This window comes from Prunus avium, chromosome 8 (genome assembly GCF_965620075.1).
Source record: "Prunus avium chromosome 8, drPruAviu1.hap1.1, whole genome shotgun sequence".
Lineage (NCBI taxonomy): Eukaryota > Viridiplantae > Streptophyta > Magnoliopsida > Rosales > Rosaceae > Prunus > Prunus avium.
The window spans coordinates 9,801,533-9,816,093 of NC_142291.1; the positions used below are offsets into that span (position 1 = coordinate 9,801,533).

General features: G+C 45.3%; 11 non-coding genes across 11 annotated transcripts; all 11 read right to left on the reverse strand.

Moving 5' to 3' along the window:
* Nucleotides 1-297: 297 nt before the first annotated feature.
* LOC148291444 (5S ribosomal RNA) lies at nt 298-416 on the reverse strand. The gene has a single exon (XR_015827123.1). It is a non-coding gene; the product is annotated as a 5S ribosomal RNA (ribosomal RNA).
* Nucleotides 417-1,170: 754 nt separating this feature from the next.
* Nucleotides 1,171-1,289, reverse strand: LOC148291445 (5S ribosomal RNA). The gene has a single exon (XR_015827129.1). It is a non-coding gene; the product is annotated as a 5S ribosomal RNA (ribosomal RNA).
* A 754-nt stretch (nt 1,290-2,043) lies between these two features.
* LOC148291446 (5S ribosomal RNA) lies at nt 2,044-2,162 on the reverse strand. The gene has a single exon (XR_015827134.1). It is a non-coding gene; the product is annotated as a 5S ribosomal RNA (ribosomal RNA).
* A 737-nt stretch (nt 2,163-2,899) lies between these two features.
* Nucleotides 2,900-3,018, reverse strand: LOC148291447 (5S ribosomal RNA). Its single transcript, XR_015827140.1, has one exon. It is a non-coding gene; the product is annotated as a 5S ribosomal RNA (ribosomal RNA).
* Nucleotides 3,019-3,773: 755 nt separating this feature from the next.
* On the reverse strand, nt 3,774-3,892 carry LOC148291448 (5S ribosomal RNA). Its single transcript, XR_015827662.1, has one exon. It is a non-coding gene; the product is annotated as a 5S ribosomal RNA (ribosomal RNA).
* Nucleotides 3,893-4,647: 755 nt separating this feature from the next.
* On the reverse strand, nt 4,648-4,766 carry LOC148291449 (5S ribosomal RNA). Its single transcript, XR_015827001.1, has one exon. It is a non-coding gene; the product is annotated as a 5S ribosomal RNA (ribosomal RNA).
* A 737-nt stretch (nt 4,767-5,503) lies between these two features.
* Nucleotides 5,504-5,622, reverse strand: LOC148291450 (5S ribosomal RNA). Its single transcript, XR_015826705.1, has one exon. It is a non-coding gene; the product is annotated as a 5S ribosomal RNA (ribosomal RNA).
* Nucleotides 5,623-6,359: 737 nt separating this feature from the next.
* Nucleotides 6,360-6,478, reverse strand: LOC148291451 (5S ribosomal RNA). The gene has a single exon (XR_015827147.1). It is a non-coding gene; the product is annotated as a 5S ribosomal RNA (ribosomal RNA).
* A 754-nt stretch (nt 6,479-7,232) lies between these two features.
* Nucleotides 7,233-7,351, reverse strand: LOC148291452 (5S ribosomal RNA). The gene has a single exon (XR_015827153.1). It is a non-coding gene; the product is annotated as a 5S ribosomal RNA (ribosomal RNA).
* Nucleotides 7,352-8,088: 737 nt separating this feature from the next.
* Nucleotides 8,089-8,207, reverse strand: LOC148291453 (5S ribosomal RNA). Its single transcript, XR_015827164.1, has one exon. It is a non-coding gene; the product is annotated as a 5S ribosomal RNA (ribosomal RNA).
* A 737-nt stretch (nt 8,208-8,944) lies between these two features.
* Nucleotides 8,945-9,063, reverse strand: LOC148291454 (5S ribosomal RNA). The gene has a single exon (XR_015827686.1). It is a non-coding gene; the product is annotated as a 5S ribosomal RNA (ribosomal RNA).
* Between the last annotated feature and the right edge of the window lie 5,498 nt (nt 9,064-14,561).

The window sequence follows — 14,561 nt, forward strand, 5'->3', positions numbered from 1 at the left end:
CGGAGGCAACGGCGTCGCGAGTAAAACTCATTGCGTTGCCATGAGTCGTGGGCTTTTTCGGGCATCCGACGTCGTTTACTAGCCCGAAATCCAGTTTTTGAAGTTTTTGGTAACTGTGTTATTTTCCTATTTTAATTCCTTCGTTAATCCTAGGCTTTCTAGGAGTATTTAATCATAGTGTGCCCCGATTGTCACGCTGCGCCACGGGGTCGTGATAAAACAAAGACATCCAGATGAATAAGATGACGGAAAGCAAACGCCCACGACAATTGAAACGTCAACAAGGCAAAAAAAGAAGGGATGCAACACGAGGACTTCCCAGGAGGTCACCCATCCTAGTACTACTCTCGCCCAAACTCGCTTAACTTCGGAGTTCTGATGGGATCCGGTGCATGTGAGTTGGTATGATCGCATCCGTTAGCTTATAACACCTAAAAGTATATAAGCCACGTTTGAGCCATGCCATATGACCATGGGTTGGCTATCCAACGCCCCCCGCATGAAATGGCATGGCCTGTCAGGCCTTGTCGTCGCCACCCCTACCATGTGTCGCGCGCAGGCCTGCCGAACTGCCGGTTCCGATCGGCTGTGGGGCCTACCTTACGATAATTGAACCAAAACAAAAAAAAACAAAAAAACTGACAACGTTAAGAACAACCCCAATAATTTCGGCAGTGGGCGTCGAGTCCTGTTGTTTTTTCGCTTTCGTTCGTTTGCGGTGCCCGGTTAATTGGAGACGAGCTCCACGGGGTGATGTAGGACAGATGGCGTAAGTTATTGGAGAGGAGCTGGACCGACGCGCGTGCAACGGCAAATCGGGCAAACCGCTGATCTGGGCTCCGACCTCAGAATTGGGCCCACGAACCGTCGATTCGGAGGCAACGGCGTCGCGAGTAAAACTCATTGCGTTGCCATGAGTCGTGGGCTTTTTCGGGCATCCGACGTCGTCTACTAGCCCGAAATCCAGTTTTTGAAGTTTTTGGTAACTGTGTTATTTTCCTATTTTAATTCCTTCGTTAATCCTAGGCTTTCTAGGAGTATATAATCATAGTGTGCCCCGATTGTCACGCTGCGCCACGGGGTCGTGAGAAAACAAAGACATCCAGATGAATAAGATGACGGAAAGCAAACGCCCACGACAATTGAAACGTCAACAAGGCAAAAAAAGAAGGGATGCAACACGAGGACTTCCCAGGAGGTCACCCATCCTAGTACTACTCTCGCCCAAACTCGCTTAACTTCGGAGTTCTGATGGGATCCGGTGCATGTGAGTTGGTATGATCGCATCCGTTAGCTTATAACGCCTAAAAGTATATAAGCCACGTTTGAGCCATGCCATATGACCATGGGTTGGCTATCCAACGCCCCCCGCATGAAATGGCATGGCCTGTCAGGCCTTGTCGTCGCCACCCCTACCATGTGTCGCGCGCAGGCCTGCCGAACTGCCGGTTCCGATCGGCTGTGGGGCCTACCTTACGATAATTGAACCAAAACAAAAAAAAACAAAAAAACTGACAACGTTAAGAACAACCCCAATACTTTCGGCAGTGGGCGTCGAGTCCTGTTGTTTTTTCGCTTTCGTTCGTTTGCGGTGCCCGGTTAATTGGAGACGAGCTCCACGGGGTGATGTAGGACAGATGGCGTAAGTTATTGGAGAGGAGCTGGACCGACGCGCGTGCAACGGCAAATCGGGCAAACCGCTGATCTGGGCTCCGACCTCAGAATTGGGCCCACGAACCGTCGATTCGAAGGCAACGGCGTCGCGAGTAAAACTCATTGCGTTGCCATGAGTCGTGGGCTTTTTCGGGCATCCGACGTCGTTTACTAGCCCGAAATCCAGTTTTTGAAGTTTTTGGTAACTGTGTTATTTTCCTATTTTAATTCCTTCGTTAATCCTAGGCTTTCTAGGAGTATTTAATCATAGTGTGCCCCGATTGTCACGCTGCGCCACGGGGTCGTGATAAAACAAAGACATCCAGACGAATAAGTTGACGGAAAGCAAACGCCCACGACAATTGAAACGTCAACAAGGCAAAAAAAGAAGGGATGCAACACGAGGACTTCCCAGGAGGTCACCCATCCTAGTACTACTCTCGCCCAAACTCGCTTAACTTCGGAGTTCTGATGGGATCCGGTGCATGTGAGTTGGTATGATCGCATCCGTTAGCTTATAACGCCTAAAAGTATATAAGCCACGTTTGAGCCATGCCATATGACCATGGGTTGGCTATCCAACGCCCCCCGCATGAAATGGCATCGTCGCCACCCCTACCATGTGTCGCGCGCAGGCCTGCCGAACTGCCGGTTCCGATCGGCTGTGGGGCCTACCTTACGATAATTGAACCAAAACAAAAAAAAACAAAAAAACTGACAACGTTAAGAACAACCCCAATAATTTCGGCAGTGGGCGTCGAGTCCTGTTGTTTTTTCGGTTTCGTTCTTTTGCGGTGCCCGGTTAATTGGAGACGAGCTCCACGGGGTGATGTAGGACAGATGGCGTAAGTTATTGGAGAGGAGCTGGACCGACGCGCGTGCAACGGCAAATCGGGCAAACCGCTGATCTGGGCTCCGACCTCAGAATTGGGCCCACGAACCGTCGATTCGAAGGCAACGGCGTCGCGAGTAAAACTCATTGCGTTGCCATGAGTCGTGGGCTTTTTCGGGCATCCGACGTCGTTTACTAGCCCGAAATCCAGTTTTTGAAGTTTTTGGTAACTGTGTTATTTTCCTATTTTAATTCCTTCGTTAATCCTAGGCTTTCTAGGAGTATTTAATCATAGTGTGCCCCGATTGTCACGCTGCGCCACGGGGTCGTGATAAAACAAAGACATCCAGACGAATAAGATGACGGAAAGCAAACGCCCAAGACAATTGAAACGTCAACAAGGCAAAAAAAGAAGGGATGCAACACGAGGACTTCCCAGGAGGTCACCCATCCTAGTACTACTCTCGCCCAAACTCGCTTAACTTCGGAGTTCTGATGGGATCCGGTGCATGTGAGTTGGTATGATCGCATCCGTTAGCTTATAACGCCTAAAAGTATATAAGCCACGTTTTCAGCCATGCCATATGACCATGGGTTGGCTATCCAACGCCCCCCGCATGAAATGGCATGGCCTGTCAGGCCTTGTCGTCGCCACCCCTACCATGTGTCGCGCGCAGGCCTGCCGAACTGCCGGTTCCGATCGGCTGTGGGGCCTACCTTACGATAATTGAACCAAAACAAAAAAAAACAAAAAAACTGACAACGTTAAGAACAACCCCAATAATTTCGGCAGTGGGCGTCGAGTCCTGTTGTTTTTTCGCTTTCGTTCTTTTGCGGTGCCCGGTTAATTGGAGACGAGCTCCACGGGGTGATGTAGGACAGATGGCGTAAGTTATTGGAGAGGAGCTGGACCGACGCGCGTGCAACGGCAAATCGGGCAAACCGCTGATCTGGGCTCCGACCTCAGAATTGGGCCCACGAACCGTCGATTCGAAGGCAACGGCGTCGCGAGTAAAACTCATTGCGTTGCCATGAGTCGTGGGCTTTTTCGGGCATCCGACGTCGTTTACTAGCCCGAAATCCAGTTTTTGAAGTTTTTGGTAACTGTGTTATTTTCCTATTTTAATTCCTTCGTTAATCCTAGGCTTTCTAGGAGTATTTAATCATAGTGTGCCCCGATTGTCACGCTGCGCCACGGGGTCGTGATAAAACAAAGACATCCAGACGAATAAGATGACGGAAAGCAAACGCCCAAGACAATTGAAACGTCAACAAGGCAAAAAAAGAATGGATGCAACACGAGGACTTCCCAGGAGGTCACCCATCCTAGTACTACTCTCGCCCAAACTCGCTTAACTTCGGAGTTCTGATGGGATCCGGTGCATGTGAGTTGGTATGATCGCATCCGTTAGCTTATAACGCCTAAAAGTATATAAGCCACGTTTTCAGCCATGCCATATGACCATGGGTTGGCTATCCAACGCCCCCCGCATGAAATGGCATGGCCTGTCAGGCCTTGTCGTCGCCACCCCTACCATGTGTCGCGCGCAGGCCTGCCGAACTGCCGGTTCCGATCGGCTGTGGGGCCTACCTTACGATAATTGAACCAAAACAAAAAAAAACAAAAAAACTGACAACGTTAAGAACAACCCCAATAATTTCGGCAGTGGGCGTCGAGTCCTGTTGTTTTTTCGCTTTCGTTCGTTTGCGGTGCCCGGTTAATTGGAGACGAGCTCCACGGGGTGATGTAGGACAGATGGCGTAAGTTATTGGAGAGGAGCTGGACCGACGCGCGTGCAACCGCAAATCGGGCAAACCGCTGATCTGGGCTCCGACCTCAGAATTGGGCCCACGAACCGTCGATTCGAAGGCAACGGCGTCGCTAGTAAAACTCATTGCGTTGCCATGAGTCGTGGGCTTTTTCGGGCATCCGACGTCGTTTACTAGCCCGAAATCCAGTTTTTGAAGTTTTTGGTAACTGTGTTATTTTCCTATTTTAATTCCTTCGTTAATCCTAGGCTTTTTAGGAGTATTTAATCATAGTGTGCCCCGATTGTCACGCTGCGCCACGGGGTCGTGATAAAACAAAGACATCCAGACGAATAAGATGACGGAAAGCAAACGCCCACGACAATTGAAACGTCAACAAGGCAAAAAAAGAAGGGATGCAACACGAGGACTTCCCAGGACGTCACCCATCCTAGTACTACTCTCGCCCAAACTCGCTTAACTTCGGAGTTCTGATGGGATCCGGTGCATGTGAGTTGGTATGATCGCATCCATTAGCTTATAACGCCTAAAAGTATATAAGCCACGTTTGAGCCATGCCATATGACCATGGGTTGGCTATCCAACGCCCCCCGCATGAAATGGCATCGTCGCCACCCCTACCATGTGTCGCGCGCAGGCCTGCCGAACTGCCGGTTCCGATCGGCTGTGGGGCCTACCTTACGATAATTGAACCAAAACAAAAAAAAACAAAAAAACTGACAACGTTAAGAACAACCCCAATAATTTCGGCAGTGGGCGTCGAGTCCTGTTGTTTTTTCGCTTTCGTTCATTTGCGGTGCCCGGTTAATTGGAGACGAGCTCCACGGGGTGATGTAGGACAGATGGCGTAAGTTATTGGAGAGGAGCTGGACCGACGCGCGTGCAACGGCAAATCGGGCAAACCGCTGATCTGGGCTCCGACCTCAGAATTGGGCCCACGAACCGTCGATTCGAAGGCAACGGCGTCGCTAGTAAAACTCATTGCGTTGCCATGAGTCGTGGGCTTTTTCGGGCATCCGACGTCGTTTACTAGCCCGAAATCCAGTTTTTGAAGTTTTTGGTAACTGTGTTATTTTCCTATTTTAATTCCTTCGTTAATCCTAGGCTTTCTAGGAGTATTTAATCATAGTGTGCCCCGATTGTCACGCTGCGCCACGGGGTCGTGATAAAACAAAGACATCCAGACGAATAAGATGACGGAAAGCAAACGCCCACGACAATTGAAACGTCAACAAGGCAAAAAAAGAAGGGATGCAACACGAGGACTTCCCAGGAGGTCACCCATCCTAGTACTACTCTCGCCCAAACTCGCTTGACTTCGGAGTTCTGATGGGATCCGGTGCATGTGAGTTGGTATGATCGCATCCGTTAGCTTATAACGCCTAAAAGTATATAAGCCACGTTTGAGCCATGCCATATGACCATGGGTTGGCTATCCAACGCCCCCCGCATGAAATGGCATCGTCGCCACCCCTACCACGTGTCGCGCGCAGGCCTGCCGAACTGCCGGTTCCGATCGGCTGTGGGGCCTACCTTACGATAATTGAACCAAAACAAAAAAAAACAAAAAAACTGACAACGTTAAGAACAACCCCAATAATTTCGGCAGTGGGCGTCGAGTCCTGTTGTTTTTTCGCTTTCGTTCATTTGCGGTGCCCGGTTAATTGGAGACGAGCTCCACGGGGTGATGTAGGACAGATGGCGTAAGTTATTGGAGAGGAGCTGGACCGACGCGCGTGCAACGGCAAATCGGGCAAACCGCTGATCTGGGCTCCGACCTCAGAATTGGGCCCACGAACCGTCGATTCGAAGGCAACGGCGTCGCGAGTAAAACTCATTGCGTTGCCATGAGTCGTGGGCTTTTTCGGGCATCCGACGTCGTTTACTAGCCTGAAATCCAGTTTTTGAAGTTTTTGGTAACTGTGTTATTTTCCTATTTTAATTCCTTCGTTAATCCTAGGCTTTCTAGGAGTATTTAATCATAGTGTGCCCCGATTGTCACGCTGCGCCACGGGGTCGTGATAAAACAAAGACATCCAGACGAATAAGATGACGGAAAGCAAACGCCCACGACAATTGAAACGTCAACAAGGCAAAAAAAGAAGGGATGCAACACGAGGACTTCCCAGGAGGTCACCCATCCTAGTACTACTCTCGCCCAAACTCGCTTAACTTCGGAGTTCTGATGGGATCCGGTGCATGTGAGTTGGTATGATCGCATCCGTTAGCTTATAACGCCTAAAAGTATATAAGCCACGTTTCAGCCATGCCATATGACCATGGGTTGGCTATCCAACGCCCCCCGCATGAAATGGCATGGCCTGTCAGGCCTTGTCGTCGCCACCCCTATCATGTGTCGCGCGCAGGCCTGCCGAACTGCCGGTTCCGATCGGCTGTGGGGCCTACCTTACGATAATTGAACCAAAACAAAAAAAAACAAAAAAACTGACAACGTTAAGAACAACCCCAATAATTTCGGCAGTGGGCGTCGAGTCCTGTTGTTTTTTCGCTTTCGTTCATTTGCGGTGCCCGGTTAATTGGAGACGAGCTCCACGGGGTGATGTAGGACAGATGGCGTAAGTTATTGGAGAGGAGCTGGACCGACGCGCGTGCAACGGCAAATCGGGCAAACCGCTGATCTGGGCTCCGACCTCAGAATTGGGCCCACGAACCGTCGATTCGAAGGCAACGGCGTCGCGAGTAAAACTCATTGCGTTGCCATGAGTCGTGGGCTTTTTCGGGCATCCGACGTCGTTTACTAGCCCGAAATCCAGTTTTTGAAGTTTTTGGTAACTGTGTCATTTTCCTATTTTAATTCCTTCGTTAATCCTAGGCTTTCTAGGAGTATTTAATCATAGTGTGCCCCGATTGTCACGTTGCGCCACGGGGTCGTGATAAAACAAAGACATCCAGACGAATAAGATGACGGAAAGCAAACGCCCACGACAATTGAAACGTCAACAAGGCAAAAAAAGAAGGGATGCAACACGAGGACTTCCCAGGAGGTCACCCATCCTAGTACTACTCTCGCCCAAACTCGCTTAACTTCGGAGTTCTGATGGGATCCGGTGCATGTGAGTTGGTATGATCGCATCCGTTAGCTTATAACGCCTAAAAGTATATAAGCCACGTTTGAGCCATGCCATATGACCATGGGTTGGCTATCCAACGCCCCCCGCATGAAATGGCATCGTCGCCACCCCTACCATGTGTCGCGCGCAGGCCTGCCGAACTGCCTGTTCCGATCGGCTGTGGGGCCTACCTTACGATAATTGAACCAAAACAAAAAAAAACAAAAAAACTGACAACGTTAAGAACAACCCCAATAATTTCGGCAGTGGGCGTCGAGTCCTGTTGTTTTTTCGCTTTCGTTCGTTTGCGGTGCCCGGTTAATTGGAGACGAGCTCCACGGGGTGATGTAGGACAGATGGCGTAAGTTATTGGAGAGGAGCTGGACCGACGCGCGTGCAACGGCAAATCGGGCAAACCGCTGATCTGGGCTCCGACCTCAGAATTGGGCCCACGAACCGTCGATTCGAAGGCAACGGCGTCGCTAGTAAAACTCATTGCGTTGCCATCAGTCGTGGGCTTTTTCGGGCATCCGACGTCGTTTACTAGCCCGAAATCCAGTTTTTGAAGTTTTTGGTAACTGTGTTATTTTCCTATTTTAATTCCTTCGTTAATCCTAGGCTTTCTAGGAGTATTTAATCATAGTGTGCCCCGATTGTCACGCTGCGCCACGGGGTCGTGATAAAACAAAGACATCCAGACGAATAAGATGACGGAAAGCAAACGCCCACGACAATTGAAACGTCAACAAGGCAAAAAAAGAAGGGATGCAACACGAGGACTTCCCAGGAGGTCACCCATCCTAGTACTACTCTCGCCCAAACTCGCTTAACTTCGGAGTTCTGATGGGATCCGGTGCATGTGAGTTGGTATGATCGCATCCGTTAGGTTATAACGCCTAAAAGTATATAAGCCACGTTTGAGCCATGCCATATGACCATGGGTTGGCTATCCAACGCCCCCCGCATGAAATGGCATCGTCGCCACCCCTACCATGTGTCGCGCGCAGGCCTGCCGAACTGCCGGTTCCGATCGGCTGTGGGGCCTACCTTACGATAATTGAACCAAAACAAAAAAAAACAAAAAAACTGACAACGTTAAGAACAACCCCAATAATTTCGGCAGTGGGCGTCGAGTCCTGTTGTTTTTTCGCTTTCGTTCGTTTGCGGTGCCCGGTTAATTGGAGACGAGCTCCACGGGGTGATGTAGGACAGATGGCGTAAGTTATTGGAGAGGAGCTGGACCGACGCGCGTGCAACGGCAAATCGGGCAAACCGCTGATCTGGGCTCCGACCTCAGAATTGGGCCCACGAACCGTCGATTCGAAGGCAACGGCGTCGCTAGTAAAACTCATTGCGTTGCCATGAGTCGTGGGCTTTTTCGGGCATCCGACGTCGTTTACTAGCCCGAAATCCAGTTTTTGAAGTTTTTGGTAACTGTGTTATTTTCCTATTTTAATTCCTTCGTTAATCCTAGGCTTTCTAGGAGTATTTAATCATAGTGTGCCCCGATTGTCACGCTGCGCCACGGGGTCGTGATAAAACAAAGACATCCAGATGAATAAGATGACGGAAAGCAAACGCCCACGACAATTGAAACGTCAACAAGGCAAAAAAAGAAGGGATGCAACACGAGGACTTCCCAGGAGGTCACCCATCCTAGTACTACTCTCGCCCAAACTCGCTTAACTTCGGAGTTCTGATGGGATCCGGTGCATGTGAGTTGGTATGATCACATCCGTTAGCTTATTGATCGGTTCATAATTGTATATTATTTCTTACCCTTCTAGCTTATGATTTGGTTATGTTTTTGAGTTAAACTTGTGCTTTTAATCCTTTTTGTGTTTATCTTTCAGTTAATTGAGCTTTAGGTAACAATGATGGCTTTGGAGAACATAATTCATGCAATTCAAGCATGTTAAGGCCTAATTTGGATGAATTGATGAAGAGCTTAAAGACAAATTCATTATGGCTACAGCCCCCTGCCAGTCCAGTTCCGTAGGTCATATTGCAAGCTTTGTTTCAGCAACCTACATAGCTCGGATGAGGCCACATTCTTCATGAAAGTTGCTCCAATTGGTGTGTACTATAACATATCCAAAATTCAGCCCCATTGGATAAATCTGGAGTCCGTTACCTAGCAAACACAGAACCATGCTCAGGATGGATCTTATCAGCGCGGAAAATGAGTTAGCAATTTGTTTCGGCCTTAACTTCTTCCTCCGACCTTGGATTGGCCCAAATAACATATGGCTGGAAAGAAGACATTCTGAACTTCAATTTTGAGTGCTTAAAGTCCTAATTTGATTAAGAGAAGCCCAAGTTGTAAGCCCTTGAAGTTGCTGGTCATGCTGACCTCAGCATGTGCTGGTTGGATGCTTGGTCATGGTGAGCTAGGTATGAGCTATCATTTCTGGTTGGAAGCTTGGTCATGGTGACATGAAGATGAGCTAGGGCTGCTGGTGGGATTTAGTGGTAAAGTGCATCAACCAATTCAAGATTTTCTAATACAAGTGCATCACCCATTTCAGATTTTCTAATACAAGTGCATCAACCATTTCAGATTTTATAATTCAAGTGTTGTATGCATTAGTCTTATTGAATTCTGATTTTCACTTCCCCTAGGCCTATAAATAGGGATGTTCTCTAAGCTTGTAATAACACCCCAAGGGGGGGAGCTCTCAAGCACTTCTCTAGAGCTCCCTTCCCTTCTCTCCCTCAAATTCTCTTAGTTTCCCTTTGTAGTTCTCAATTGTTGTAATAAGATCATTCTATTAAATTTTCTTTGTACTAAATATCAAACACTTTTCCTTTCTCTTCTTCTAATTCTCTAAAGCTTTCAAACACATGTTCTTCCAAAATCCTCAAAGTTCTCAAACATCTCTCTACTTCCCTTCTCTTCCAAAAGTCTCCATGTCTCAAACACTTCACAAACACATTTCTCTTCCTTCCCTAAGTTCTCAAATTCTCCAAGTTCACAAACATCCTCCAAGTTCTCAACCACTCTCTTCCAAAATCCACAAAGCTCTCAAAACACCTCTCTACTTTCTTCTCCAAATCCTCCAAGTTCTCAAACACTCTCTTCCAAATTCCCCATGTCTTAAACACATTCCCTTCTCTCCCTCAAATTCTCTTAGTTTTGCTTTCTAGTTCTCAATTCTAGCTTTCTTTAATGTTTTCTTAGTTGTAATTTATTTTTCTTGTAATGTACATTCTTTCTTAAGTATTCAAGTTTAATTAGTTTCCAAGTTTCTATTATGGTTTTTGTTCTTATTCATTATGCTTATAAGTTAATATGCTAGTTTGAATGATTGATCACCATTTAGGCTTGCATGTTAGCTATCTTGGTTTGAATTAAGAGTATACACCATGCTTTAATTCGAATTGAACTATGAATAGGAAGAGTATGTATGGACATTCGACAACAGGGATTAGATACATGCTTGGTTGTTTAAAATGTTCTTCTATGCTTAATGGGTTCCTAATGCTTAATTTTAGGTTAGACAACAAATGATCAAATTAGGGAATTAGGAACACAAGGTTATGACCACACACCATGGCTTAATCATACTTTAGCTAGAATCAATCCATTAATCTAATTGAACTTGGGAACTTATTTGCTTGAGTTACTTATTTCTTTCTTCCTTGTTTTATGTTCTTTGTTTTTGTTTCTATTTTGTGTAGGGAAACTAAATTGGATCATTCAATCACCAATCCCTGTGGAATCGACCTCGCACTTACATACGCTAAACTACCAATTTAAATGAAATTTCTTTCTTCCCTGGCTGTGTTTTCTGAGGCCCTTAACTGGTCATCCATGAGTTGCTTGTATATTTGTGTGTTTTTTTTTCAAAAAAAACAAAACAAAACAAAACAAAAATAAAAAAAAATTAAAAAATTAAAAAATTAAAAAGTTTTTAAAAAAATTGAAATTTGAGTTTTTATTTAATTTTCCTTGTAAATTGCAATTTGGAACTTCTTTGTTGTTTTTTTTTTCTTTGTGTGGTCAGTTAGTTGTAAATAATAATAAATTAAAAAAAAAAATCAATTTGGAAGTTCTTTGTTTTCTTTTATGTTCTTTTTTTTGTTTTGTTAGGTTAGTTTATTTATTTACGTGGTGTGGTTAGTTAGTTTATTTCTGAGTGTTAAAAACACATTTTTATTTCATTTCAAACATTACAAACAAAGAAAAAAAAAAGTAAAACAAAAAAAAAAAACAAAAAAAACATTCAAGTAAATTAAAAATAAAAACAACTTCTTCATCTTCATCTTCATCTTCATGGCATGCCTCTATTGTCTCTTACTTGCAGAATCTGCAGCAGCTCCACATGGTCCTCATTTTTTCTCTGCAGTGCTTCCACGTGCTGATTGGCACAGTAGAGCCGCTTCTGCAAGTCCGCCACCATAGCCTTCAAGGAAGTTATTTCCTCGCTCATCGCAGCACACTCCCGTGTTCTCGCCAGCAATCGCATACCCAAATTGGTAGCCGAGACCGCATGGAGAACAGTTAAATTATTGGACTCCTCCACCGCTGCTTTGTCAGACCTCTGTGCCACATGTAGATGATCTGTCGGTGTGAGCTTGCTGCCAATCATGCCTCCAAGCAGCGCTGCTCTGTTCGGCATTGCTTCAGAAAAGTTCGGTATTACCTCAGCAAAGTTTGAGGCCGTACCGTGATGATATGTGGAGTTTGGGAAGACATGGTTTTGAGGAGCCCTTATCTGCGCATTCGGTGGTGCAAGGGACAGTTCAAGGCTAAGATCATCAAGGTGAGTGCATGAGGATGCCATTGTTTTGTTTTTGGATTTTTTTGATGTTTTCTCTAAATTTGCAGGAAGAAATGCGGGGTGCTCTTCTACTTCACCGAGATGAGTTTAAATAGACTTATGCAGATGAGGGAGCCGAAAGCACTTCGGATCTCGAGGGTGCTATCATGTGCTCTTTTCTCTCGGATCCCTTCATTTCTGGCGCAAATTGCGAGCACGTTTTTTTTTTTTAAAAGGGAGCATGTCTACACTTTCACTTACTTTTGCCTCCCTGTTTAATGATGTTTGTGTTTTTGCTTTTTCAGTTTTTATTTTATTTTATTTTATTTTATTTTATTTTATTTTCAATTATTTTCTTCTTGTTTGACTGGTTTCTTAATAATGTAGTTGGAAGAAGAGACAAAATTAAAGATGCGTCTTGGACACCTGGTGCAAGAATCCCAACTCTTCTTTTAAATTATTGTTTGAATTGCGTGTTTATTTCAGTTTATTTATTTATTTTGTTTTTTATTTAATTAGGTAGTATAATTTAAAACTCATAGGATATTCTTTGAAGGAGCTAAATTTTTGGTAACTCCAGTGAGCAACCGCAGTCTATACAGTGTCTAGGAGTTCTTTAAGGCGACACCTTCGGTGTCTAAGAAGTTAGGGTTTTAAGCGGGACCATTGTGACCCCTCCAACCTTCCCGGAACCCCTGGCTGTGTTTTCTGAGGCCCTTAACTGGTCATCCTTAAGTTTTTCTCTTAAAAGAAGAAGCAGTTATTTGTGTATTTACTTAACTAAAAATAAAAAATAAAAATAAAAAAAAATCTTGTTTGGGTCTTCGTGTTTTTGTTTGATTGTCGTTCTTTACATTTAGGGTCAATCGTTTCTTTGAGATAGCTAACGTTTTTATTTCCCAATTAAAGAAAAAAAAAACACACATACACTTTAAAATTAAATAATAAATAAAAACTGAAATAATTTCTTCTTGGCGCTCGGTGTCTCGACCATAGGAGCTTTGAGTTTGGCCCTCTGGCTGTCCTCTTCCGGGGCTTCACGCACAGCCTCTTGGGGCTCATCACTTGAGCTCCCAAAGATCGCAATCTTAGCTTGAGCGTAACTACTCTCGCGATCCGCTTGCTTGCGTTTACCCGGTCGGTCTAGGTCCTCCAGTTGCTTTCTCATGTCGCGAGAGTACAACTCTACCATCTTTGATAGATTTTTATTCTCGTCTCGCAATACTTCTAGCTGGTGTCGATTCACCTCCACAATCCTTGACCTCTCCCTTTTCAAGCTTTTTATAGCACTTTGACAGTCTTCAACCAAACTTCGCTCCGCCGCCAACTGAGCTTTAAGCACCTCTACCTCATGGGACTTCGCAAGTAGGCGATGACCCAAACTTGCGACACATGCTGTACTCTGCACGCTCAGTGCCAGGGCATCACTCGTGACCCGGTTGTCATCCCTTGTCCCGAACACACGTATATCTTTGGGAGTCACTAAATTTCTGCAAACTCCAATGGCAACATCGTTGTCCAGGAGTATTGAGTCATTGACAGTCACAGGCCCCCGTGCGGAGGCAAAGTAGGGCATCCATACTGGTGCTACTGCTTGGCCTCGTGTCTGAGTCGGTGGAGCTAGGTTGAGATCTAACGAAAAGGGGTAGGAAGAAGCCATTTGATTTCTCACTTTTTTTTCTTTTTCTTGCTTCTTTTCTCTTTTGTGTTTCTGAGTTTGTGTGTTTTTTGTTTTTTGTTTTTTTCCCTTCTTTTTCCTTCTTATAGATGTAGTCTTTGACAAACAAACCCTAGCCGTTGCAGCGTCTAAGCGTTTTCTGAATATCCAGCGTTCCTCGAGTCCCACAACCTTCTCACTTTCCAACCGTTTCCAACTCATTTGTCACGACTTGCTTTGTCTGAACGGACGCGTTCAGCAAAGTCGTCGCGCCTTTCCATGAGCCCGTAATTTTCGCTTGTGGATCTGCGGCGCCTCTATGCGTCGACACGTGGCTCCTGCTTTCTGCCCGTGACTATCCATGAAACGACATCAGGGACCACATTCCCTCTTTTTAGAAATCCCGCTTTGCGCTCATAATTCACGTTTTATCTTTTTAAGAAAAAAATTAAATTTAAACGTGTGGGCTTCAGATTTCATGTTGGGTCGGGTTTTACCGTTGTTGGGTTAATTTCATTTTGGGTTGGGCTTTCAATTGTTTGGGTTTCAGTTTGTGTAAGACTATCTGTTAGGGCTTACTGTTTTGAGTGTTTTACTGTTTCGTGTTTTTTTTATTTATTTATTTTATTTTATTTTATTTGATTGTTTGTTTTGTAATTTTTATTTTGTAATTGTTTTATTTTATTTTTGTATGTTTTGTGATTTTTATTTGCTTTAATACCCTTCATTTGTTGTTATGACATTGGTTGTGGCTAATTTTTAAACATTGAGGACAATGTTCATTTCTAGGTTTGGGGGTATTGGAGTTTAGCAAG